General features: G+C 40.5%; 1 protein-coding gene across 2 annotated transcripts in view; it reads left to right on the forward strand.

Moving 5' to 3' along the window:
• The window catches only part of parga (poly (ADP-ribose) glycohydrolase a), a 197,566-nt gene that overhangs the window by 104,237 nt on the left and 65,674 nt on the right, over positions 1–27,655 (forward strand). The window lies entirely within an intron of this gene.

Genomic DNA, 27,655 nt, shown 5'->3' on the forward strand with positions numbered 1-27,655 from the left:
TGTAAATAGCATATGTTCAAAGAAAATGGAGCAAGCAGGGTCCATCAAACTGTATTGGATATTGTGTAACCTAAGATGGTGGTCTGGGTATTTAATCATTTTTAAGTTTTACGATAAAGTTGGAGATAATAGTCAGAGATATTGCAGAGTTTATTTTGTGCTCTGTTAGCTGGGCAACTCGGCTGTGCGATTGACGAACAGGTGTATGCTGGATTGTTAATAAGCATATTAGGTAGGTTAGAAATCGATTTTTTACATGGCTTGTACATGCACATAAAAGGATAATTGGAGGGGTAGATCATGTTTTGGGATTGATTGATTTTAACAGGTTCGGGCGATTCTGTTATCTAAGTAACATTTTTGTAATGAACGTAAATAATATAGTTTGGAATAAATAATAGTTTGTAGCCTTGAATGTTGAAGATCTTAAAGGGGTTAACATGCTTTTGTATTTGATCTATATTGGTGTATGATTTATGTAAAGGTGGTAGAATTTTTTCAAAAATCTTAAGAATACAATATTCTGTGTTTCAGTATATGTACCTAGCTTTTCTACATATATGGTTATTTTTACATGTAATGTTCCCACCAAGCTGCAGGGGTGCACAGCTGCCTGAAAGTTGCCACGCAGGCCTTGGTCTCTGAGAAATAATGCGTGTGTATAGCTGCGCAAAAAAAAATTAAAGGGACTGCAGACTGAAAAAGCTGACTGCGCACAACAACTAAATTTTTGAATGGAGCAAGGTATATGTTGTGCATCTGACTAGCTTAGCAATCATATTTATAAAATGGCAACTAATCACAACTGAGTGTGTAGAAAATCCACTTGTAAACAAGTTGTGCCTTTTTTAATAAATAAAGTCGACTCATTTCAACTGACAGGAGTCACAGCAATTAGCCTCTAATTGACCTCAGGGTATGCTTCTTCATAGAATTACCCCACAATGAATCATTTGGGTGGAATTTTCCCAGCTCCGTGGGGACAAGCTTGGAGACATTGGGGAGGCGATGGTGCGGTGTGGGAGTGGAGATGGGGGGGTGGGGGGGACAGTGGGGGGCTAGGAAACTAGGGGTGAGCCACACTGGGACAACTCCCTGATGCATTTCCGCCACAGAGGAACTTTCCCGGGGCAGGCTGAAATAGGATCACTGCTCACTTCACGCATTTTGCCACTGGTGGAGTGGCCTCCTTTCGCATGCGAAGGTCACTAGTTCATTGGAGGCAGGGAAAGGCCGCACCTGTGGCCCAGATGAATCGCCCGTTGGTATTTCTCCTCCCCTCCGAGGTGCCTAACAGCTTTGGCTCTCATAATTTTTGTTTCGTATCCATGCCTCTATGTTGCTTTGTATCCCCGACCTGCCTCAGCAGTGCCCATCTGTCCTGGTGGCCGCTGAGGCTCGAGAGCTGCAGGCACTCTGATTGGGCCTGCAACATCAGGAGCTCACCCATCATCTTTAATCGGATGGTGAGTGCGGAGGTGGCCAATTGAGAGGCCGCCTCCCGGAGGTTTGCATTATCGCAAGTGCAGGCTCGGGACCCCTATTTGCCTGGAGTCGGGGTCCCAAAGCTTGCAGTAAAATTCAGCCCATTGGTGGAAGACAATATTTCTTTTTTGAGCTACCCAGACTTTGTGGCTTAACGGGACTTGCATGCTTCACCTGAGCTGTAGACCGGTTTCCTCAAGGCAGTACTTCTAAGGCTATTAAGTAAGGGTTGTTAAGACCTAAACAATCTGATATGAATTTGGTCTACTGTAGCTGTCATCTCTGGTATGGTGCTAATTTATTTCTGAAATGGTCTAAATGCCTGCTTTTTTATGGAATTTAACTTCCACTGCTCTATATCTGCCTGTTTAATAGACCTAGGAGTGTAAGAGTGAAGCTTCTGATGATCGGTACAAGAATTCCATATCTTCTGCTGGTGTACTTAACTCGGTTCACCCTCAGAGACAATGAACACTGGGCACTGGGGGAGGCAACATTTGGTTTGAATTATAAGATGATTTTATTCCAGTGTAGATAAAACAGTACGGAACAATGAGATTGATGAGAGTCGCTCGATAGAATCTCTACGACTTCTGTTTGTGTACTGTTGCAAAAATAAAGAGCATATAAGTGCTAGCTCAACATAAAAGGACAATTTCTGTATTCTTTCCTATCATCATGACAGCAACTCACTGCTTTTTGCTGTTCAATGGCTCTTGGTGTCTCTTCTGATTCTTTCATAGGCATCACAGAGGAAAAAAAAGGCTTCTAACATCAAGGTACAACATGTCTTTTTGAATAACCAGACATGGCTAATGAATTGTCCATTGTTACGGGTATCAGAGAGGAACAACTTCCCATCTTGCATTGTAGTTAACATTTGACTGCATACCAAATACACACCTAAGCACATGACTGTGTTGGGAAGCCTTCAGAAAAGCATTTAGTAAAGAAACACATTTTAAAATAGCTTATTTCCAAGTCCTTTCTGGAAAAGAAAATGGTCAAATCATGACACACTCCCCGATTAATGTGTTGTGTTTTGCATGTTGCATGGTATAATGTTTCCAAGATTATGTCTAATTTGCAGTATGCAATGCCACAAGAGACCCACTGGTGCTGTTACAGAACACTCTCAAATGTTGGAAGTATTTTTGAGCAATTAAATCTATCAATATTTCTTTTTCTACAATGCATGTTTTCAGTATGTTGATAAGCAATCTTAATTCAAGGTTTAAATAACTTGAACCATAGAATCAAAAATTAGAGTGCGGAAGAAAGTCATCCAGTAAAGTTGTGTTCTTTCTTTTTTTTTGATACAGCACTGAAACAGGCCCTTCGGCCCACCGAGTCTGTGCCAACCAACAACCACCCATTTATACTAATCCTACATTAATCCCATATTCCCTACCACATCCGCACCATTCTCCTACCACCTATCTACACTAGGGGCAATTTACAATGGCCAATTTACCTATCAACCTGCAAGTCTTTGGCTGTGGGAGGAAACCGGAGCACCCGGCGGAAACCCACGCAGACACAGGGAGAACTTGCAAACTCCGCACAGGCAGTACCCAGATCTGAACCCAGGTCGCTGGAGCTGTGAGGCTGCGGTGCTAACCACTGCGCCACTGTGCCGCCCTACCGTGACTAGCCCCTCAACAGGAGCTAACCCGATTTCATTGCTAATAAAAAAAAGTTACAACAGTTGTGAACATAACAGTATCCATAGTAGCAGCAGCGGTTACAGCAGTAATGTTGCTACACCAGTAATCCAGAGCCCAGGCTAATGCTCTGGGGACATGGGTTCGAATCCCACCACGGCCGATGGTGAAATTTGAATTCAATTAATTAATCTGGAATTAAAAGCTAGTCTAATGGTGACCATGAAACCATTGTCAATTTTTTGTAAAAACCAATCTAGTTCACCAATGTCCTTTAGGGAAGGAAATCTGCCATTCTTACCTGGTCTGGCCTACATGTGACTCCAGATCCACAGCAATGTGGTTGACTCTTAAAATGCCCTCTGAAATGGCCTAGCAAGCCACTCAGTTCAAGGGCAGTTAGGGGTGGGCAATAAATGCTGGCCGAGCAGTGACACCCACATCCCACAAAAAATTTTTTAAAAAACAGCAATCCTTAGCAACAAATCCAAAGATACATACAGTGAAGCACACTGATGGAAACATCCTGTTTACCCATTTGTTTTCCCTGTAGACTTGCATATTAAGTTTTGAAGCCTGAGTACATCTGTGGTTTTTTGGGTGAGGAAGTAGGAAGTTTGTTAATACATTGCATTATCTTGTCGAAGAAACTGTAGTAAAATAATCAGACTTGGCACGGGGAGTACTCGCAACCGACTTTTATTAACTTGTGCACAAGGAGGACAAATACAGTAGAGCTCACATTGCGACTCAGTGCGATGTTCTGAAGAATTTCAGTAAAACAATGGCAATTATACTATTCTGCAACCAATAATCTTACAACAATAGTTCAATCCTTAATTTGCATTCTAAAGCACCAATAATATTGCAATTCAGTTTTTGCTCTAAACGAATAAGATACAGTAATTTTCAATCCTTCGTTTACATATCTATCTCACCATTGGCCTTGCAGCTGGTACAACGCAATAACAGAAAGAGACATTATGCTTCAACAACACTCTTCTTATCTCATCACCCAGACATGACACATTCCTAAGGAACAGTTAGTGTGAGAAATATACTGACCAGGCAAACTCACACCCCTTGACCGAGGGTGGCTCACCTCAGGTTCCACACTTCCCCCCCTTTTGTCCTGAAAGGACAACTTCCAGTCCTCACTCAAGTTCTATGTTTGCTAGCCGCTGGGCTTCATCCTTCGTGGGGTCATGGTTCTTGAGGAGAGGGAGGAGATGGTTTGTTGTACTGCCACTAGGACCCTGGAGATTCTGTGACTGGCAAACAGAGCAGATGCAACAGAGGAAGAGTTGGATGACAACGTACAGGATGAGCTGCACAGACCCCCCCCCACCCCACCCCTTGTGCCGCCAGCAAGAAGTCAAGGGCCATTGTCGCTAGATATGATTTCAGGGATTCCAAACCTAGGCACATATTCACGTAATAGTAACTTGGCTACAGTAATAGCAGCACATAGTTGTATCCCATACATTTAGGCATTTGTATCATCACCATTACATAATCAATTGTGCGAACATAATACAGCCGCAATTTCATTCTTAGAGCAAGTTGACCATTCATTAATTTATTTTAAGTATATACGAATAGGTTACACAATCACCCTTGTGTGGCATAACTAATTGTCTATCTTTTATAGAACAAGTTTGAACACTGATTGTCTTTAAGGTAGCTGTCCATCCTGTATTCATACATCCTCTCACATCGCCTAATTAATTTCTTAAGTTTCCGAATTAAGTATGTCACATATAACACCATGATACCCAAAACCACTATCAGGACATGGGAGATAATTCTAAACCAGGGGTGCATCTGCACATTTGACCCCCAGTTCCATAAGTCCTCCCACCAGGTTGAATCGTTTATCTCGTCAATCTCATCTTGTAGCTTCTTCAACTGTTGTTCCAGATTGTAGTACACTACACCAGTGGCTTCTAGCTGCTGTCTCTCTTTACCCAAGCGTGTGGGCAATTGCGCAATAGTATATTTATATTCCTGGAGGTAATTTGTCAAACCCTCCTTAATACTTTCTGTCTTTCGTTTTTGTATGTCTACCAACTCCATCTTCCCCACCCTGGTTGGTATTTGTGGGTTGAAACAAAACATACTGTTGTTCACCGGACAAGTCCGGTTATGTCCATACTGGTACTCCTTCGTTGTGGTGGTTAAGCAATATCTCCCCTTTCCCATATAGGCCACATGGGTTAGCCCTGACGATGCTTTCCTAGTCTGCATGGTGTAATTTACAGTGGCATTAAACCCACATTTTGATTCTGCCGTTTTATATATAGGATGAGGACATATGACCACCTGGTTTTCCAGACTACACTCGGACAATGTTGTTCCAACTACTTCTTTTCCAATTTCCATAACGTAGGGTAAAATATCATGGTATTTTATGTAATCTTTTCCCCTTATCACCCCTATATTTTCTACTTCATGTAATTGCATCCCTAACTTATCTCTCAGAATTACAGGTATTCCCAACACTACTCCAATACTCATAGATCCTGTATTTACACATTCCTGAACTTTCCATACCTTAAGTTTTCTGAGTTGGCACCTGATAATTTTATCATTTGTGTGACTAGCTAAGTCCTCCAACTGGGTGTAATTTATCCAAACTGGTACCTGTCCTGCATCAATTTGCCTCCAATTTTCCTTCATTTGTTCTAACATCCCCGGACCATATGTCTTCTTTTGGGCCTCCTTATCTCGAGAGACAATGGATACGCGCCTGGAGGTGGTCAGTGGTTTGTGAAGCAGCGCCTGGAGTGGCTATAAAGGCCAATTCTGGAGTGACAGGCTCTTCCACAGGTGCTGCAGAGAAATTTGTTTGTTGGGGCTGTTGCACAGTTGGCTCTCCCCTTGCGCCTCTGTCTTTTTTCCTGCCAACTACTAAGTCTCTTCGACTCGCCACAATTTAGCCCTGTCTTTATGGCTGCCCGCCAGCTCTGGCGAATGCTGGCAACTGACTCCCACGACTTGTGATCAATGTCACACGATTTCATGTCGCGTTTGCAGACGTCTTTATAACGGAGACATGGACGGCCGGTGGGTCTGATACCAGTGGCGAGCTCGCTGTACAATGTGTCTTTGGGGATCCTGCCATCTTCCATGCGGCTCACATGGCCAAGCCATCTCAAGCGCCTCTGACTCAGTAGTGTGTATAAGCTGGGGGTGTTGGCCGCTTCAAGGACTTCTGTGTTGGAGATATAGTCCTGCCACCTGATGCCAAGTATTCTCCGAAGGCAGCGAAGATGGAATGAATTGAGACGTCGCTCTTGGCTGGCATACGTTGTCCAGGCCTCGCTGCCGTAGAGCAAGGTACTGAGGACACAGGCCTGATACACTCGGACTTTTGTGTTCCGTGTCAGTGCGCCATTTTCCCACACTCTCTTGGCCAGTCTGGACATAGCAGTGGAAGCCTTACCCATGCGCTTGTTGATTTCTGCATCTAGAGACAGGTTACTGGTGATAGTTGAGCCTAGGTAGGTGAACTCTTGAACCACTTCCAGAGCGTGGTCGCCAATATTGATGGATGGAGCATTTCTGACATCCTGCCCCATGATGTTCGTTTTCTTGAGGCTGATGGTTAGGCCAAATTCATTGCAGGCAGACGCAAACCTGTTGATGAGACTCTGCAGGCATTCTTCAGTGTGAGATGTTAAAGCAGCATCGTCAGCAAAGAGGAGTTCTCTGATGAGGACTTTCCGTACTTTGGACTTCGCTCTTAGACGGGCAAGGTTGAACAACCTGCCCCCTGATCTTGTGTGGAGGAAAATTCCTTCTTCAGAGGATTTGAACGCATGTGAAAGCAGCAGGGAGAAGAAAATCCCAAAAAGTGTGGGTGCGAGAACACAGCCCTGTTTCACACCACTCAGGATAGGAAAGGGCTCTGATGAGGAGCCACCATGTTGAATTGTGCCTTTCATATTGTCATGGAATGAGGTGATGATACTTAGTAGCTTTGGTGGACATCCGATCTTTTCTAGTAGTCTGAAGAGACCACGTCTGCTGACGAGGTCAAAGGCTTTGGTGAGATCAATGAAAGCAATGTAGAGGGGCATCTGTTGTTCACGGCATTTCTCTTGTATCTGACGAAGGGAGAACAGCATGTCAATAGTCGATCTCTCTGCACGAAAGCCACACTGTGCCTCAGGGTAGACGCGCTCGGCCAGCTTCTGGAGCCTGTTCAGAGCGACTCGAGCAAAGACTTTCCCGACTATGCTGAGCAGGGAGATTCCACGGTAGTTGTTGCAGTCACCGCGGTCACCTTTGTTTTTATAGAGGGTGATGATGTTGGCATCGCGCATGTCCTGGGGTACTGCTCCCTCGTCCCAGCACAGGCATAGCAGTTCATGTAGTGCTGAGAGTATAGCAGGCTTGGCACTCTTGATTATTTCAGGGGTAATGCTGTCCTTCCCAGGGGCTTTTCCGCTGGCTAGGGAATCAATGGCATCACTGAGTTCCGATTTGGTTGGCTGTATGTCCAGCTCATCCATGACTGGTAGAGGCTGGGCTGCATTGAGGGCAGTCTCAGTGACAGCATTCTCCCTGGAGTACAGTTCTAGGTAGTGCTCAACCCAGCGGTCCATCTGTTTGCGTTGGTCAGTGATTATGTCCCCCGATTTAGATTTGAGGGGGGTGATCTTCTTGATGGTTGGCCCAAGAGCTCTCTTCATGCCATCATACATTCCTCTGATGTTTCCGGTGTCTGAGGCCAGCTGAATATGACTGCATAGGTGTTGCCAGTAGTCGTTTGCGCAACGCCTAGCTGTTCTTTGTGCAGTACTTCTGGCTGCTTTAAGTGCTGCGGATGTTAAATCGCTGGGGGCTTTCTTGTAGTTCAACAGTGCAATGCGCTTAGCGGCTATGACAGGTTCCAGCTCTTCATTATGAGATTGAAACCAGTCTGCATTTCTCTTCGCACTTTTGCCGTAGGTGGTCAAAGCTGACTCATAGATGGCGTCTCTGATGTGGGCCCACTTGGTCTCAGCATCCCCTGTGGGAGTGTTTTGAAGGGCTGTTACAAGTGAATTTAGAAATTTTTGTAACAGCTGTGGGTGAGAAATTCTGCTCGTGTTGATGCGCGGGTGGCCCTTCTGCTTGGAATGATGCAACTGCTTTGGTCTGAGTCTAACCTTGCTGCACACCAGGGAGTGGTCGGTGTCGCAGTCCGCACTGTGGAAGCTGCGTGTGATTTGAACACTGTTTAAGGCGGCTCGCCTTGTGACAATGAGGTCTAGCTGGTGCCAACGACGTGATCTTGGGTGCCTCCATGAAACCTGGTGACAGGGTTTAGTGTGAAAGAACGAGTTGGTGATGCAGAGGTTATGATAGGTACACAACTCAAGCAGTCTCTGCCCGTTCTCATTCATCCTTCCAACGCCATAGCGCCCAAGGCAGGAGGGCCATGAGTCATGGTCGGCCCCAACCCTGGCATTAAAGTCCCCCAGCAGGAATAGGTGTTCGGTGTTGGGGATGCTGCTAATGATGTTATGGAGTTGTTCATAGAACTGGTCTTTAGCTTCAGGTGCGGAACAGAGTGTTGGAGCATAGATGCTGAGTAGGTGTACTGGACCAGAGGTGGTGAGCAGTCGGATGGACAGTATGCGTTCCGAGCCATTTGAGGGAGGCTCTATCATGCTGAGCAAGGAGTTTCTGATGGCGAAGCCCACTCCATGCTGTCTTGGTTCTTCAGGATCCCTGCCCTGCCAGAAGAAGGTGTAGTCTTGCTCTGCTAGAGAGCCACTCGCGGGGAGGCGAGTCTCCTGAAGTGCTGCAATGTCCACATTGAGTCTACTGAGCTCGTTGTTAATGATGGCGGTCTTCCGAGAATCGTTGATTTGTGTAAGGTCTTCCGACAGGCCAGGACACATAGTTCTGACGTTCCAGCTTGCAAAGCGAAGGGCTGGTACCTTCTTTCCTTTTTTCATGTTGTTTGGTGCGGTGTATCAGTCCACCTTTCGGGCAATGACCCTGAGCTCCAAGCACCCATTGAAGCAGGCAGACTGTGGCGGGACAGAACCTTATTGACCGGGGGCTGCCCGGTTTGAGGCGGGCGGTAGCTGTCCAGTGAGGTGCAATGACCTCTCCCACCGACAAAGGCAACCCGTGGCGCCCAGTTTCTACGCCAATTTATCTGGACTTATAACCCATATGTACGACAAACATTTTCATTATTTGGAATGTCGTGGACCTCCTTTACCTTTTCTCTGATATCATTAATAGTATGAGCATGACCTTCCCGTACTCTCACCAGTCCTGTCACTGTTTTTGTCAGATCCTGTCCTACTTTAGCTACACCACTTCTGTGCCTTTTGTTCCTTTTTCAAAATATCCATTACTAGCTGACTGAGAGTTCTAACCTTCTGGTCCACATTTTCCAAATCTATAGTATTGACAATTGAAGTTCCCGTATTAAGGACTGTGGCTGCGTCATTCACTAAGCTGAGTTTATGTCTCTTTCCCTTTATTATTTTCTCATTACCAAATTCCTGTCTCAACAATTGTTGCAGTAATACCTTGTACAACTCTCGGGTCTTCTCAGGGCACCAGTCAGGTAGCTGGATATCTGAGATATTCAATATTACCGGTACCAACTCGAGCTTTATATTGTATACAATTTTATTACTTTTTATTATTGCAAGTCCATTTTCTGGTCCTGTAGTCAAGGCCGGGCAAGGGAGACCAGTCACTTGTGGCTGTTGGGTCGTAACCTTACTCGTTAGTAATTCGGATGTGGGGTTAACCGTGGTGATTGGAGCTTGTTGTCCGTTTAATAAATTTTGAGTGCTGGTTTGATTGCTGGCTCCTTCCCTTGTACACCCCCCAATGATTTTGACACAAAAGGTCCCTGGAGGGCCTTTGCTGTCAAAATGTGACACACCTGGTAGATTAAATTGTCCACTAAAGTAAAAGCAAAATACTGCAGATGCTGAAAATCCAAAACAAAAACAAGAAATGCTGGAAATACTCGGCAGATTAAATTGTCCGCCAGGCATATAGTAGTTCTTTGCAGGATATTATATAAAGGGGCTGGCTTTAAGTCAAATCCATCAGATACCCAACAAGGCCCAAAAATGATCTCAGAGCCTTAGTATCTTGTGGTAGGGGGAGTTGGAAGTTTGAGGATTGTCTGTACTCGCATCTGCTCTGTCTCACGCTTTCCCTGTGTTATCACTATTCTCAAATAATAAACCTTTTTCTTTCAATATCTGTGCCTTTTCCGGGTTAACTTTCTCTCCAACCTTCCAAAGGAGTTGAAGGAGCTCCTCCAATAGGTCAATTGTCTCATTGATAAAGATGCTGTGACATTTGATGTCTGCAATTAAGTTTTTAAATTCTTAAAGCTGCTGGATCTCTTGTTGGGCATCAGTTCTCATGTGGCCTTGGAACCTGCCGTCACCTGCTTAAAAAAAAACACAAAGAATCCATTGTGGCTCTGCCCTTGAGCCCAATGGGTTAATTTGTCCAATTCTATCTGTCAATTTAGAAATTTAAGGTTTAATAATGTCCATTATATATAAATTTTACTCTCAGCAATGCAAAATTGTGTGGTGGATTAAATGGAAAAACAGTAGCTGCAGCGGGGGGTTTTTTTGTCTCCAAGGGGGCGGAGCAAAATCTTCTCAGCTGCGCCACTTTACAAAACCTTTTCTTCTCTGATCGAAAAGAACTACACTCCATTTTAATCTATTTTTTTTTCTCAATCCTTTTGGTATCCTTAGGGTTGGAAAACAACAAAATCATTTGTAACATTTTCAACTTCAAAGGAAAGCATCTCCATCAGGAAAGACAGCATTTTAGATTAAACTCCAATTGTTTCCAATTTTTTTTTTTGCATCTTTTGTAAGAGGTTTCTAATCCAAGGATTTTTTATATAACAAAGATGATTCCAAATTCCAATTCACTGCAATAAATATTAAAAATCAAAACTGCCAATGTAATATGAGTGAGTCTTATGTCTGGAACTTAAGACTCCCCCAAAACTTGACATGCTAAACTTGAAAGTTCATTGTGGTCATAAATGAAATTTCCAGGTTTTTTTTTTCAACTTAACAGGTCAATTAACCTTAATCGTATAAACTTAACTCAGACTTATTAACTTATAATACTTATTAACTACACACAGAGCAGAATAGCACGTGCTTTTTTAAAAAAGATATATAAATTACGTCATTTTTCCTGTTCTTTCTTCAGGCGCCTTTTCAAATGCCTGTAATCAAACCAAAAACTAAAGAAAAAGTTATTTAACATTCTTAACACAAAAGATTTAACACCAACTCCTTACACAAACTTTAAACAGACAGAATCTTTCCTATATCTCCTTTGTTTATCCTTCTTTCCCTTAAACCAATATCCAATTCCTGACATTTGCTACTTAAAACAGTCAGTAAAATATGTCTTTAATTTAAACTCCAAAAAAAAAACTAGAACAGATTTTAAACTGGAACTCCAATTAAAGCAGTGTTTTAAACTTCAAATTGGATTTCTGCCAAACCTCTTCAGACCTTCAAGGCTGAAGCTTTTCTCTTAGAAAATTGTTCATTGCTTTTTCACAGTTGCAAAACCAACTCTTAAAATCAAAATAAAATTTTAACTTAAAATATAATTCAAACCAATATCCCATTCCTGGGTGCACAATCTTAAACTGAAATGAATACACTCAACAATCACTTTTCACACCCATTCAATTCCAAACAACTTAAAAAATTGATTCCTGTAATGGGTTATGAATTCAAAATACCAAAATCTCTGTCAAATTCCCTGTCCCGATGTCAAGCTTCAACTAATTCACAACCAAAATAGGTTCCCACAAAATATACACGTGTAAAAATAGAAAAAGTAACAGACTCATTCCTTCATCATTAAGGCCAGGCAACAAAGAGTTAACAACAGTCAGTTCTACAGAACACAAGTTGTACAGAACACAAGCTGTACATCCCAGGGACATTCAATTCATGGAAGCTTCCAACATTCACACATTTGAATCAAAAGACACAGTAACTTGTTTTTACTCACTTGAAATTTCCTCCTCCTGCTCAACAGGAGGTTCAGACTTCTTAGGAGCCGGCCCCTTTTGTGTTTGCGCGACCAGGATCCTGGCTTTGGGTGCCTGTCTCACTTCCTCAGTCCTTCGTACACTTTCCTGACTCTTCCGTGACTCATCTAAGCGCTTCAGCATTCGGTCCTTTATTAAAGGTACCGTCGGGCGGGAACACCTTTCCCCTACCCTGCGTCCACTTCACCCATCTCGGGACATATAGAATGCTTTCAGGCCCATAATGTATCTACATATATGCATTAGGTGTTCCCTTGGGGGGGGACCCCAGTCCCCTTTGTTAACGAATTTCCCATAATTACAACAAAAGCTAATCAGACTTTACCTTGCCGGCTGGCTTCCAAATTACCTACCAATCTCATCAACCTGGTTCTGACGGGGCCTCTAACCACCCTCCGAGGGGACCTCTAACCACCCTCCAACTTCTCCGGATCCGGATGGGGACTCTAACCCCGAGGGGGACTCTAACCACCCTCTGAGGGGGACTCTAACCTCCCTCAACCTTTGGGGACTCTAACCCCGAAGGGGACTCTAACCTCCCTCAACTTCTATGCTACACAGATGAGCGTGTGCGTTTCCTTGGTCAAAACCTCGTATTGCCGAAATCAGGCAGCCGCGGTCATCGAGCCGTTGACCCACGAGGCACCACGCTATTCTCCCGTGCTAGCATTCCGGGTGTTCGTCATCTCGGTGGAACCTCCAAGTATCTAACCATTGTGCCTAAATAACAATAGTGGCTGTACTTCAAAAGCAGTTAGTTGCATGTGAAGTGCTTTGAGATATCCTGATGAGATGAGGTGCTATACAAATGTCAGTTCTTTTTTGCACTGAGTGAAAATAATTCCAAACATATTCTAGTAACTTAGAATACGTTTCTTCCTACAATTGCACTGGATATGACCAAGCTAATGAATTATATGGGTTGTTAAATTTAAAAAAGTTAATTTGTTAGAGAATTATATAACTATAAAAAATCAAAGTGTACATATTGTAAGACTTTAAAACTGATCACAGGGTTAATAATTTTTAAAATAAAAACAAGAAGCGCTGGAAATACTCATGTCTGGCAGCATCTGTGGAGAGAGAAGCAGAGTTAACGTTTCAGGTCAGTGACCCTTCTTCAGTATTTTGCTTTTAATAATTTTTGAGACACTTCCGAAATTCTGTTTGGAGCAAATAGTGGAAATAGCAGAAGTTGGCTGTAATAATATGCTGTGCTTTATTTAAATCAGTTCAAGCATGCAGACTTTCATTTCCAGGCATATAGATAGCAAAAATATCTAGCCTATGTTATGCAACACTTGTAAATGGCCAGAAGCATTGTATTCATTTAGTGTTGAACCTTAGAATATCAAACTTCTTTGTGCTGTTCAGAAAGTGAGATGATTGGTTATTTTTGGCTGCAGTATCTATTGCAATACATTTAACAGTACAACCATGTTATGTTGCAACACACTTCACCTCTTTTAGAAACACATTGTTGTCAATATTCCTTAAATTCATGATTGAATAACATTATTACTAAGGCCAAGTTGTAAAGGAAAGGACTTGCTGATCTGTGTTGAGGTATATTTTGTGCATGAATAGCCTGTTGTGACGAAACCACACTTGCCAAATGGAAACATATCAATTTCATCATATGGAACACTATTTGAACTTTCACTGGACATTGAACACAACTTGTTTAAAAAGACCACAGAGCTGAACGGTTGAAAACATGGCTGCACATTTGCATTCTGAGAAACAGTTGAATAGAGAGACAATGGAAATGCTCCCTGATTTAATTAGCCAGATGGGGCTGGGCAACAGTGATGATCAAAAGACATTGAGAGCCATTGTCTATGTAAGAGCCAGCATTCCACCCCCACCGAGTGTCTTTAGTAAGCTTTGAAGAATCAAGAACTCTCGCAGGCGATGTTGTTTCAAACAAAGAGCTGGTCACATGACTAACCTGCTGGCCAACCTGGGAATTGATTGAATTGTGCCTCACAGAAAGGTTTGGGGGAGACTGCAATTGAATGTCAAGAAGAAAGCACCCCTTTCTTACTGTCTCTCTCTCCAGCAAAGTTCCAAGCACCCAGGGAAGCAGCTTAAGAGGACTACTTTAGCCTTCTGGTACCAACGAAACAAGTTTGAAAGTGTGTACTGGGCCCCAATGAGAACTGAAATACTTAACTGCAATCAAGGTCTTTACATCCAAATTGAATTCCATTTAGTACTCCAAATCCCCCCTTTTATTCTTTCTCCCCCTCTATCTATTTGTGTGAGTGTGTGTTTATCGCGTATGCATGCAAGCGTGGTTGCGTCATGTATTTTTAGTAACTTTAACTGAGTTAGAGTGTTAAGGCTAATAAACTTGCATCTTTCTTGTTTACACCTAAGAAAGACTGTCTGGTTCCTTTACAATTAGAGGGCAGTGAGTAAGGACTTACTGAGGTGAAGCTAAAAGACTGTGGTTTTAAAAGTTAAACCCTCTTACAGCCAAACCAGGAAAAGGGCAAGAGGGGAGCCTGAGACCCCTTCCTCACCCAGTCATAACATTGTAATTATGAAGAGAAGACTTCTTTGTGGTATTCCAGAAGAGGCAGAAAAGTTCTCTTATGAATGAGGAACAAATGATTAAATATGAGTATTCCATTCATAAGACATTTCCGCTCATGTCTGCCTAAAAAAGGTAATTAAACATGTTGTGTGCAGAATGACTTTCGATTTGATTTAGTATTATAAAGTGATTATAAAAGACGCATTACGGTAAACAACATAAATTATGGCAGTAATGAGCATCATCTGGTGATTCTTAAGAGTAAATTTTCCAATTCAATTAATCTAACATAGTTAGAGAACAACAGAGTAATGTCTTAATATAATTCTTGTTGAAGGCAGACCAAAGTGTTCAAAAACAGTTTCCTTAGCTTCCTGTCTTTCATATACAGATGCTCCCTATCAGTTCATGAATAGATGGGCTAGTCACTGAACCAACTTTTTGGTAAGGGTGCATTTATTCTGCAACTACCAGTCTGAGACTGGCAGTATCAGTTTCAGCCAGACAACATATCATTTCTACTGTCTAGCTTCAGCTGTAATGCTCCTGCCCAAGAAAGTGCTCATGCATGTGTATTTACACACAGGTGCAGAGCTTTCCTGCTAGTGGTTAGAATTTTAACTGAGAGCATGGCACTTGCTAAAAATTAATATCAATTATTGATAAGTTGCAGATTGATCATATACCAAGACCTTTACTAAGAAAATTAGTGCTTTTCATAGTGTGCTGTGAGACATTGAATACTGAAAAAAATTATATGTTTCAACAATGTATTGATTTTGCTCTTTTGTTTAAGTATTGGAAGTGGTACTCGTTCATCCCTGAAAGATGCTGAGTAGCATGATTTTTATGTGTTAGTATTAATCTTGCTTCATTTTGTTGTTGGCTTCGGCTTCAGTTTGTATTTGCAAAAAACTTGGGGTTCAGGGCCTTGAAAATGGGGATCAAGTTGCACACTCTTAAAATCAGGATTGTTTAATCTTGAACGCAATGAGCTGCATTACATCAATTAATGAACTGTTCCAGTTTTCATAATGCACATTCCACATTTACCAAATAGGTGATCACAGCTTTAAATACGGATAGCATCTATAGATCATGTAATGATCAAATTTCAGAACCTCAACAGATTTTCTACTATCCATATGTTCTTAATTCCTCTAAGGTGAATAACCTCGTTGTGGCCATCTGAAGGATACATTTTCAGGTGCTTAGACTTTTTTTTAGTAAAACAGCTAGGTTTTATATAATGCCTTTAATATAGAACAATATCAAAAGTCTATTCACAAAGACACAAAAGCAAAATATAGAGCCAAAGACCAGAAATTGGGATGGCTGATTCAAGGTTTAGTCAAAGAGATGGTTTTCAAGGAGGATCTTAAAAGGGGAAGGTGGTGTAGAGGCGGAGGGAACTAGAGATAGAATTCCAGATCATAGGACCTTAGTGGCTGAGGGCATGATCACAAATAATGAAACAGACGGGAAGGGAATGCATGAGAGGCTGGAGTCAGAGAAATTGTGGGTATATAGTTGGAGGAGGTTACAGAGATGGGGAGAGGAAAGGCCATGGACAGGAATAAACACAAGGATGCTGAGTCATTGGGAGACTAGGAGCCAATGTAGGTCAGTGAAAATGAAGGTGATGAGCAACTGGGGCAATTATGGGGAGCTGAGGCTTTGATGAGCTGGCAAAGCCATGATTGATGGTTTCTGTGTCAGATGAGCTAGCTTATGGGTCGAGACAAGTGATGTCATAGGGGTAAACATAGGAGATTGTTTTGATGCAGGGTATATGGGGACAGAAACTCAATCTGAGGTCAAACAGGACGCTGAGGTTCATGATGGCCAGGCAATGAGATAGAGCCAGTGACAAAGGTACAGAGTTTGTGGTGGGAGACAGAAGACCGCTTCAGTCTTCCTGATATTTAGGAGTAGCAATTGAATTGGAATTGAATCACCAATGGTGCAGGTGCACTTCATAGTTTGTGTAAAAGCTGACCTGGAGACTTTTGACATTAAATGCTATAATCCATTTATTCACTCTCCTTGATTTTTTTTTTGTTAGGTTAAAGCTGTAGGAGCTTTAAGATATGTCACGTCTTTCAACCAATACATTTTTCTTCTTTATGAACATTCTTTGATTCTTAAGTTATGGCTTGCACATACCCATCTGTAAAATATTTTTATATCAGGAGCTCTAAATTATTTTCAAAGAGGGATTCTGAATGGATGATTTGTTTAATTAACCTGCATCAGGATTTGGTTCAGAGTCAATGTTAGTTGATAAGTTGTGAAAATGTGTACCTAAACAAAATCTCCATTTGCCTCAGCACAAAAATATTATCAAGGAGCTACAGTTAGGATAGTATGAGGCAATGAACCAGCACATCTGTTATATGTTTTAAAAATCTTGTCTGTGTAGTTCCTATCAAGTTTTCCCATTAGAAATTCCTATGTCCGCATTTATAGTAGAATCTCCGTATGTAAACTTGTCTTGTTATTACACCATCTTGCCTGTGGTAGTGCTGCAGCTTAAAGGGAGCAAATAATGATGTTGATTTTCAGCTAATATCTGGAGAACAGAAATTACCTTGAAAAATTTGAGACTTCAAATGTGCGTTTAATATAGAAAATACACCTGAGGTGTCCGGATGGGTTTATGTAATTATTTTGTCAGCAGAACAGGTAACTGTCAAGAGTAGGAAAACAGATGGTGGTCAAATCAGTGTAATGTATTTCTTGGCTTCTGTTGCAGCAGCGGGCAATGTTTGGCTTATGAGACTTGTCACAAGTCTGCCTACACAGGATTCATCAAGGAAAAATTTCATTTTGGTTCATTTCGTATATAAAACTGGTCAGATATCTACCTGAATTAAATTGGCATCATTTTTTTTAAGTTATTGAATGTTGAGCTTTGTATAAACAGCCAGAAGATTAAGTAGAAAAGCAATTTCTAAGCATACTCAGAGGCAATATTAAAAGCAGCCTCCAACAACTTTCTTAAAATCTTGTCAAGAAAACTAATTCTTTATGTTGGGTTAATTAGGTTACAGTGCAGATTCCCTAGGATTCAGCCTGAAGAAATTAAAATATGGACTGGAAAATCTAGAACAGAGGAGATTAAAGTGTGATTTGTTGAAGGTGTTTATACTTAAGAGATAGGAGAGAGTTGGTAGAAACAGACTGTTGCTCCTGATTAATTTGTAAAAGTGTCCTGATATGTATATGTGTATGCAATGATTCTTTTATGTTTACATTTCATAGGGTAGCTTGCCCATCAATCTGTTATATGTATTAAAAATCTATTCTGTGCAGTTCCTGTCAAGTTTTCCCATGAGACATTCCTATGTCTGAATTTATAATAGAATCTCCGTATGTAAACTTGTCTTGTTGTAATTACACCATCTTGCCTGTGGTAGTGATGCAGCTTAAACAGAGCAAATAATAGATTAAATATAAAAGCAAAATACTGCAGATGCTGGAAATCTGAAACACAAACAAGAAATGCTGGAAATACTCAGCAGGTCTGACAGCATCTGTGGAGAGAGAAGCAGAGTTAATGTTTCAGGTCAGTGACCCTTCATCAGAACTGGCAGATATTAGAAAAGGTTTTAAGCAAGTAAAGCGGGGGTGGGGCAAGAGATAACAAAAGAGAAGGTGTTAATAGGACAAGGTCACAGAGAATAACTATGTGATTTAGACCAGGGAAAAGGACTTTTTTTTACACAGGGTTGTGAGGCTGTGGCATGCACTACCGTTAGAGGCCATGTCAACCTTTAAGAATAGGTTAGATGTGTGGTTGAAGGAAAGGAGGATAAAGGGACATATGAACAGCGTGGGCACGTGGAATTAGGATGTTTGCTTGTGTGAAAGGTAAACACCAACAGAAATTGTCAGGCAGCATCTGTGGAGTTAACGTTTCAGGTCAACGACCTGGGCCCAATTCTGATGAAAGATCATCAACCTGAAACACTAACTAACTCTGTTCTCTCTCCTATGTGTGCTGCCAAACCTGCTGAATATTTCCAACATTTTCTGTTTTTCTTTCAGATTTCCAGCGTCTGCAGTATTTTGCTTTTGGACCAATACAGATTGGTTGGTCCAAATGGCCTGTTTCTGAGTTGTAATTTCTATGTAATTCTGTGCTGTCAAATTATTTTAGGCCCAATTGGATTCACAAATTGAAACACTATGACAGACTCATCCATTGCCTTTTAGATACTGCAAAATCCCAAAGATCAGGAGGCCTTAATTTATATTAATAAAAGACTGGGATATTTTAACTAACTTTCCCTAATTTATTGACAGTTTGTTTTCATGAATTTGTTGAGAAACTGCAGAGCCCTGCTGGAAGCGTGAAATTGTTTTTGTTTCATATTTAGTTATTTGTAGACTTTAGGAACTGTCACAGAAGTTCTCTCTTCCACCACTGAACTATAGATTTTTTTGAGGGGGTGTGGAGGTGGGTTAGGATGTAAAAGTCTAATATCTTCACTAAGCTACCTGAAATAAATTTATTTGTGAAAAAAAGAGCATCCAATTTAACAAAATCATCAGAACACAACAGATGCCTAACAGATCTCCACAACACATTTCAGTGCAGCATTTAAAGGACTTTACTCGGATATATTTTCAGTCCAACATTTTATGAATACTCTGTTTTGAAATGTGCTGGTCCATCTTGCCATGACTCAGTGCATCAATGTAAGTGGCGCGAGCTGGATGACACATCAATGTGAACTGATATTGCAATACTTTAGAGAAATGGTGAAAGAGATTGTAAGGTTTAGAAATGAAAACGTGCACAGAAGACTTAACTACTTAAAACTGTGATGTTATCAGTGCTGCTGAGCAGTTACTGTTTACCAAGAAAGTCCTGGGCTTTAGTAAAAGTAATTTACAAGTCCTTGTAATTTTCCCATGATGCTGACCAAGGTCAGTTAACAAATGTAATTCTTTTAATATACAGAATGGCAGTGGGGTGGGCAGGAGAGAGAGAGAAAGACTTCAGGAACCCACTTCACAGAGTCATCTACTGCCCAGAGCTGGCAACTACCTCATAGGCAAAGGTATACATAAGCAATTTTAGTATTAAATGTTTAGATAAAAACATGACTGAAAGTCGTGGCAGTAGGAATTTGTATGAACAGTGCACGCATACGCATTTAAAAAATATGTCGCTATTCATAAAGCCTAAATTACTTAGTATTTCGTGCAATTTGATGTTTATAATTAAATAATGAAAAATCAGCACCTATCTTGAGCACTATACCTTTGAAGTTCAAAGATTGAGGATTGACCTGATGGAGATCTTCAAGATTTTGAAAAGATTTGATCGGGTAAACATAGACATGTTTCCACTTGCAGGGGAGACTAGAAGTAGGAGCCGTAAATATAAGGCAGTCACTAATAAATCCAATAAGGAATTCAGGAGAAACTACTTTAACCAGAGAATGGAACTTGCTACCACAGGGAGTAATTGGCGCAGCTAGCATAGATGCATTTAAGGGGAAGCTAGATAAACTCATGGAGAAAGGAATAGAAGAATATATTGATAGAGTTAAATGAAGAAGGGTGGAGGAGGTTTGTGTGGAGCATAAATGCTGGCATGGACCTGTTGGACTGAGTGGCTTGTTTCTTTGCTGTAAATGCTATGTAATATGTATGTAAAACAGGAATAACTTTAGTTTGAGAAAGCAATGTAAACCTTGACTGAGCTTTTTAAAGCCTCAAAGAAAAGTTGGATTCATTTGACTAGTTTGAAAAGGAAAGATGTTAATAATGAATTTTTATCTCCATTTAATAGGCTATGCAAAACCACAAGAAAGTTTAGTCCCTGACTCTCTAGGCTTCCTGAGTCATAAACTGCAACCTAAAATCACACATGGGCTATGGAGTAGTTACCTAAATTAGTCATGCATTTGATGTCCAATGTCCTCCACAATCTAAAAAGTCAGGGGTAATTATGCACAGGCTATGTTCATGATATAAACAAACTAATCCTACTGGCTTGAGGCAGTAATTTCTGCTGCAAATGGTTATTATTCTGCAGTAAATCTTAATTGTTCGCAGCTGCTGTCTGATAACCTATCACACAAAGTCCATTGAGATCATAATTTGTTACTTGTCACAGAGAGAATCGTCAAGCCCAAAAGCTGGTTATCATGTAAATAGGAAAGAAATAGCAAAGGAGAGCCTGCTTCACAAGAGAATTTGCTATAATTGCTGTTAAAAGAATGTGGAAAATAGCGTGAGATGTTCTAGTGTTTCTGTGATGGAAGTACCCCTCTGTGACTGCGGTAGATGCCTTTATTATGATTAAATCACTTAATCAAGAAAGCCATATTCAAAAAGTTGACATCCTGTACTCTAATTTCATTATTGAAAAACCATCCATTAAGATATCCATTTTTTTAGACTATGTCACTTCTCTGTTAATGTTTAGTTATTATGATCAACATGGAGTCTTCCTCTTGGGTTGGTAAAGGGCAATGTATCTTGATGATTTCATCATACCCACCTTTACTTGAATGAGTGGCTTCTCAGCTCAATTAAGTTCCTGGAAAATTGCCTAACAAGTTACTTGTTGCTAAGTGGTCATCAAGATGAAATGTTGCCTGGTGCTAGACTGAGAAAAGGATAATTTCCCTTTGAGAAGGATGCTATGGAGGTATCAGTCAAATGGCCTATCAGCTTCACTTTCCCATAGCTTTGGAGTCAAGATGCTTCTGACTTAATACCATAACACATGAAGTGAAAAGTAGAAGTCATTTTCTGAGACCTTTAAATTGCTTTTTCAACTGTACCTCCTTTCTTGCAACTGTTCTTTGACAAGAAAATCTGGACAAGTTCATCTTCTGTTCTGTGCGGCACTGTCTTGCAGGACGGAGCATGTGACATCACTAAGTGAAAAGTGTATCAAGACCCACAAATGTCTGAAGATCCTTTACGTTGAGAGGGGAACATAAACAACACATTAAATGCTTAGAAACCATGGGAATGGATACAGCTGTCCTATATTATCTGAAGCAACTCTGCAAGTCCAAGGCTCTGTTCCTTCGAACACATACACTGATGGCTGTCTTAGAGTATAACTCTAAAGGTGACTCATCTACCCATTACATCGAACTTTTTCTGATTACTTGAACAGATACAAGTATCATTAGGCTATACAGCAAAGTGCCTTCTTAGGACTTGATTTCACCACTTCTTCTAATGGTCAGCTCAGAGGAAATTCTTGAAGTGGAGACTTTCTTCCTTTCTTGGAGATCCATGGAAATTGTGTATTATTGTTGATTAAATTGAACTGATCATCCATCTTGTCTAATGGATGGCCTCCTTCATTTAAGGATTTAGTGGTAAAGAAAAATAAAGCTGTAACTACCATGGCTTTCAGTTTAAAGTTAATACTATCTTGACAGCTTTTGAACCTAATTTCTGCCATGGCAGAAGTGATATACGGTGTAATTTCTAGTTCTTTATGAATAACTATGTTTTGAATGGGGACCTGAATATATTTACTTTTTTGTAGAATTTACTGAATAAACTAACAAAATCAAATTCAGCAGTAGTACTAAAAGGGTTCAAAATGAAGAATTTAAAAACTGTGTTGTATAAAACTAATCTGTGCTGATTTTATGTTTTCTTCCACTCCTCTTCTGCTTTTGTTGATAATGATTGACAGTGCCGTGTTTTTATGTCATTGTCCTGTCTGCAGCAGGGTAGTTCAGACTCTGATTATCCAAGTAAAGGAATATATCTGATTACCATTGATGCAGCTGCTCCACACTGACAGTGAAAAGGTCAGAGACAAGCTGCGGGTGGCCTTCATGGTGTGCTTCTCGAGTTAATTGAATTAGATGTAAAGCATTCTGCTGTAAGGCAGTGCCAAAAAGACATTAGTGTCTCCAAAAAAGTACTGCACTTCTGTGTGTTTTAAATAAATTAATTCAAATTTGAATGTGGTGTGGAATATTTTGTTTGATTTATAGCCTCAGTAATTGGATGAGTGCATGCTTTCCCATTTAAACATTTGGCTCGTGCTTTTATAAATAGGAAATGCATTGACCCCTGATTACTGATGACTAAGCTCATTTTTGTCTTTATGTTAGCTCTTCTGGAGTATTCTGGCCATCTTCTGTTGTCTGGCATTGGCACAGAACTTGCAACATTATCCTTTTACTTCTGCAACCATACAGATGACATGCATATCTGCTGTCTGACATTGACACTGCCTGATTGGAAAATCTCACTGTACTCAATGATCATAAATATCCTCAAAGTTGTCTGTATTGGATGGAAAATGCAAAGAAATGGAAATAACAGTATGGGATGGAATACTTTGGTTGGTCAGTGAAATAGCATACTACAAATTGATCTCTGCACTTCATCTGTCCTCAACAATACCTAATTTAAGGAGTGCTCCATACAGCATGGCTATTGCTGTCCTTGACTGGTGCACAAATTGTTCTCCTAAGTTCATTGCAATAGTATTACTGGAATTATATAAGCCCAGCCCAAATTAGCCATCACCAATTATTCCATTCAGATTCTATTCACAGTGCAGCATCTTAATTGCATGGCCAAAACTGAAAAGTTGCCATATAGGAAATCAATGGTGCAAATCATTTAACACAATTAAAATAACAGTCAGATAAATAATGTCACAGTTTTGAAAATTGAGGCATTTTGTTTCATAGGCTCACTTGCAGGCCTTTCTTTATGATGTTTTGATAGATTATGAAAACGTAAAAAGATACCAGCATGTTTTGCAAGTAAACCTTTGTAGCCATTGCTTACTTGATAAAATATTTTGTGTTCTTATGTTTTCAGAAAAAGAAGTGACAGTATAATTTAATAATACATTTTGTTTTACAATTGTACTATTCTGTACAAGCAATTGGAAAAAAATTCTGAGGGACAGGATTAATCCCCATTTGGAGAGGCAGGGATTAATCAAGGATAGTCAGCATGGCTTTGTCAGGGGGAGATCATGTCTAACAAATTTGATTGAATTTTTCAGGGAGGTGACTAGGTGTGTAGATGAGGGTAAAGCAGTTGATTAGTCTACATGAACGTCAGTAAGGCTTTTGATAAGGTCCCGCATGGGAGATTGGTCAAGAAGGTAAGAGCCTATGGGATCCAGGGCAACTTGGCAAATTGGAACCAAAATTGGCTTAGTGGCAGGAGGCAGAGGGTGATGGTTGAGGGTTGGTTTTGCGGTTGGAAGCCTGTGACCAGTGGTGTACTGCAGGGATCAGTGCTAGGACCCTTGCTGTTTGTAGTGTACATTAATGAGTTAGACGTGAAGATAGGAAGTATGATCAGTAAGTTCGCAGATGACACGAAAATTGGTGGTGTCGTAAATAGTGAGGAGGAAAGCCTTAGATTACAGGAAGATACAGATAGGTAAGATGGGCAGAGCAATGGCAAATGGAATTTAGTCCTGAGAAGTGTGAGGTGATGCATTTTGGGAGGACTAACAAGGTAAGGAAATATACAATGGATGGTAGGACCCCAGAAGGTCAGAGGGACCTCAGTGTACTTGTCCATAGGTCACTGAAGGCAGCAGTACAGGTAGATATGGTGGTTAGGAAGGCATATGGGATACTTGCCTTTATTAGCCGAGGCATAGATTATAAGAGTAGGGAGGTTATGATGGAGCTGTATAAAACGCTAGTCAGGCCACAGCTGGAGTACTGTGTACAGTTCTGGTCGCCACACTATAGGAAGGATGTGATTGCACTGGAGAGGGTGCAGAAGAGATTCACCAGGATGTTGCCTGGGCAGGAGCATTTCAGCTATGAAGAGAGACTGGATAAGCTTGAGTTGTTTTCCTTAGAGCGAAGAAGACTGAGGGGGGATTTGATTGAGGTATACAAAATTATGAGGGGCATAGATAGGGTAGATAGGAAGAAACTTTTTCCCTTAGCAGAGGTGTCAATAACCAGGGGGCATAGATTTAAGGTAAGGGGCAGGAGGTTTAGAGGGGATTTGAGGGAAAAAAATTTCACCCAGAAGGTGGTTGGAATCTGGAACACGCTGCCTGGGGGGATGGTAGAGGCAGGAACCCTCACAGTATTTAAGAAGTATTTAGATGAGCACTTGAAACACCATACCATAGAAGGCTACGGGCTAAGTGCTGGAAAATGGGATTAGAATAGATAGGTGCTTGATGGCTGGCACAGACACGATGGGCCGAAGGGCCTGTTTCTGCACTGTATAACTCTATGACTCTAATTGTGTTTGTGACTTAGATTACTAATATCCATTCAATATTTGATGTTGGTAAGGAGACAATGCTGTAATTTTGCTTTTACTGAAGTGTTATAAGGTTAAAATATTGCCATCGACTCTTCACAGTTATCCCTTTCACCAATGCAAATCGATGGTTAACTTTAGAGAAATCAACTGGTCTATTTATGCTGTGCAGTGAACAAAATTGAACTATACTCTTTAGAGAATCTTGAAAAAATATAATAGAGCCTGTAATTTTGTTCACAGCTTTGACTGCAGTCTATACTTAACACATATAATTTTACCTATCTATATGGGATAGGATGGTATTATAGTGGCATAATTCTGAAGTGAGGAGATAATAAGTTGGATCTGTACCACTGCTTGCCATATTAAGTGCGTAATCTTTCAGGTTGTTTGTATGGGTAGTGTGCATACATCTATGTTCTTAGTCTGCATATAATGCATGAGGCCATGGTAAACATCTCGAGATTTTTTTTACTGAATGTCTCTTGCTGCTTGTTTTCGGCAAAACATGTGTAGTTATGCTAAAGTTAATTTTATCACACATATTCCTCATTGTATCTGTTATGTACTGTCATGCTTCTGGTGCATTTTATTTTAAATATTTTATATTAAATATTTTTCCTGGTTATATTTCAAGCTACTGAATTTGGCTAACATATGCTCTTCCAGTAGCAGTCAATAAGTGTACTGTGTGGTACTGAGCCAAGCACACCGAGAAACATCTAGGCTTGTGCTTTCATGTATTGAGTTAGAACATTTCTGCAGAGGTAGTACTGGTCATCAGAACCAGCCTCTGTGTTCTCAAGCTAGGGTAGGAAATGATTGACCAAGATCAGTCGCCTGTGATCAAATAACCATATGATACAGACTAGGTGATTTCACACATGAAGACTGGTGAGTCGAATGAGGTAGCAAAGAGCTGTGTTGCTTTCAAAACTGTATTCCAGAGGATAGGAAATGAAGGAGAAAACATACAGAAAGCAATGTAATAGTGGCCACTGATATAAAATGGTACAAAAGATCATTTAATCTGTAAATCAATTGAAATGTAAATCTGAACAAAAGTGCATTTGCCTGATCTTTAGAGTCCATTTTATGAAGTAACTATTGTAGCCACTTCAGCAGAATTCACCGATAGAGATGGGATTTAATCAAATTGAAGGTTGATCAGATATGAGGATTTCACATCTATTCTCTTTAACTAAATTGTGTCTAACAGATTGATCAACAGTTGTTTTCCTGACTCTTGAAACCCTTTTGTATTGGAGCTAGTGGGCTATTTGCTAGTACAGGAGATGAGGGTCTTTGTAAACAAGTACTAACTTCAGTGTGAACCAGTGATTGGTTAAATGTGAGTTTATCTATGATTGGATTTAGCTGGCTTACATTGGGGTCACTGATGAGTGCTTGAGACCTCAGTGGCACAAACACCACTGCCAAGTATATAAAGGGGCCTTTTGGCTGTAGTTATACTGTGCTGTCAGTGAGACCTGTTTCGTTGTCTTCTGTGGTGAATTTTCCTACAACTGAGTGGCTCATAAGACATTAAAAGTCAACAATGTCATGTGTCGGCCAAACCAGGCAGGCTTCCTACTCTGAAGTAGTGAACAAAGTTGAGTATTTAGAACAACTCTGCTTTCAGGGTCATTTTTGCTTCTGGTGACAATCCACAAATTATCAGAATTACTAGATTTAGTTTCACAACTTGGTATGGTGCGAGTTGAACTCGCCACCTCTGGGTTGTTACTCTTGTGCCTTAATCATTATGTTTACACCTATGTATAGAACTCCACTCCAGATTTAAAAATTGTTTGTTTGTTTCAAAAGAACAGAGGGAGTCCCAGCTTTCTCAACACATAAAAGCCTTTGCATAAGTCAATAAGGTGCCAAAAAGTCCAGCTTCCCCACAGTATTACGTCCCAAGATGTGTTAGGGGCCTCCCAAAGGAGCTTCATATCATTGCATTCCATAGTTGAATTTACTTCTGGCACCAGAGTTTACTAAACAACAGCTTGCATTCATACAGCAACTTTAAGCTAGTAAAACATCCCAAGGCACTTCACACATATATTATCAAACAAAGTTTGACACTGAGCGCATAAGGAGATGTTAGAACAGATGACCAAAAACTTGGTCGAAAAAGTGAGCTTTAAGGAGCGCTTTAAAGGAAAGAGAGATGGCGAGTTTTCAGAACTTTACTCAAATTGAAACTGCTCTGCATTTTGATACAAAAATGGCAGTATAATTGTTTCCTATTGTTTCTATTTCAAGTAGAAATTGTTTATTTAAAATCAATGCTTGCAAAAGGCCATTTTAGACAACCTGTATATTCAAAGTGGAATTTGAATAGTTCTATGTTGAGTCTTATATAAAAAAAATGAAAATTGATCAGTTAACAAATAATTACAAGATGCTGAATATAAAACTTTTATCATTTTTAAGGTAAAATGCAAAAGCTAACAGGAAAGTTACATTTGAACAATTGAATTAAAACAAAACTTGTCGCTGCTTAAATTATTGAAAATAGACCATTCAGCATCATTAAAAAGAACAGTCCAGGAATCAACCGGGTAATTTTTACATAATTGGATAACTCCATTTATAATTAAAAGCTAAAATCAT

Source organism: Heterodontus francisci, chromosome 42 (genome assembly GCF_036365525.1).
Source record: "Heterodontus francisci isolate sHetFra1 chromosome 42, sHetFra1.hap1, whole genome shotgun sequence".
NCBI lineage: Eukaryota > Metazoa > Chordata > Chondrichthyes > Heterodontiformes > Heterodontidae > Heterodontus > Heterodontus francisci.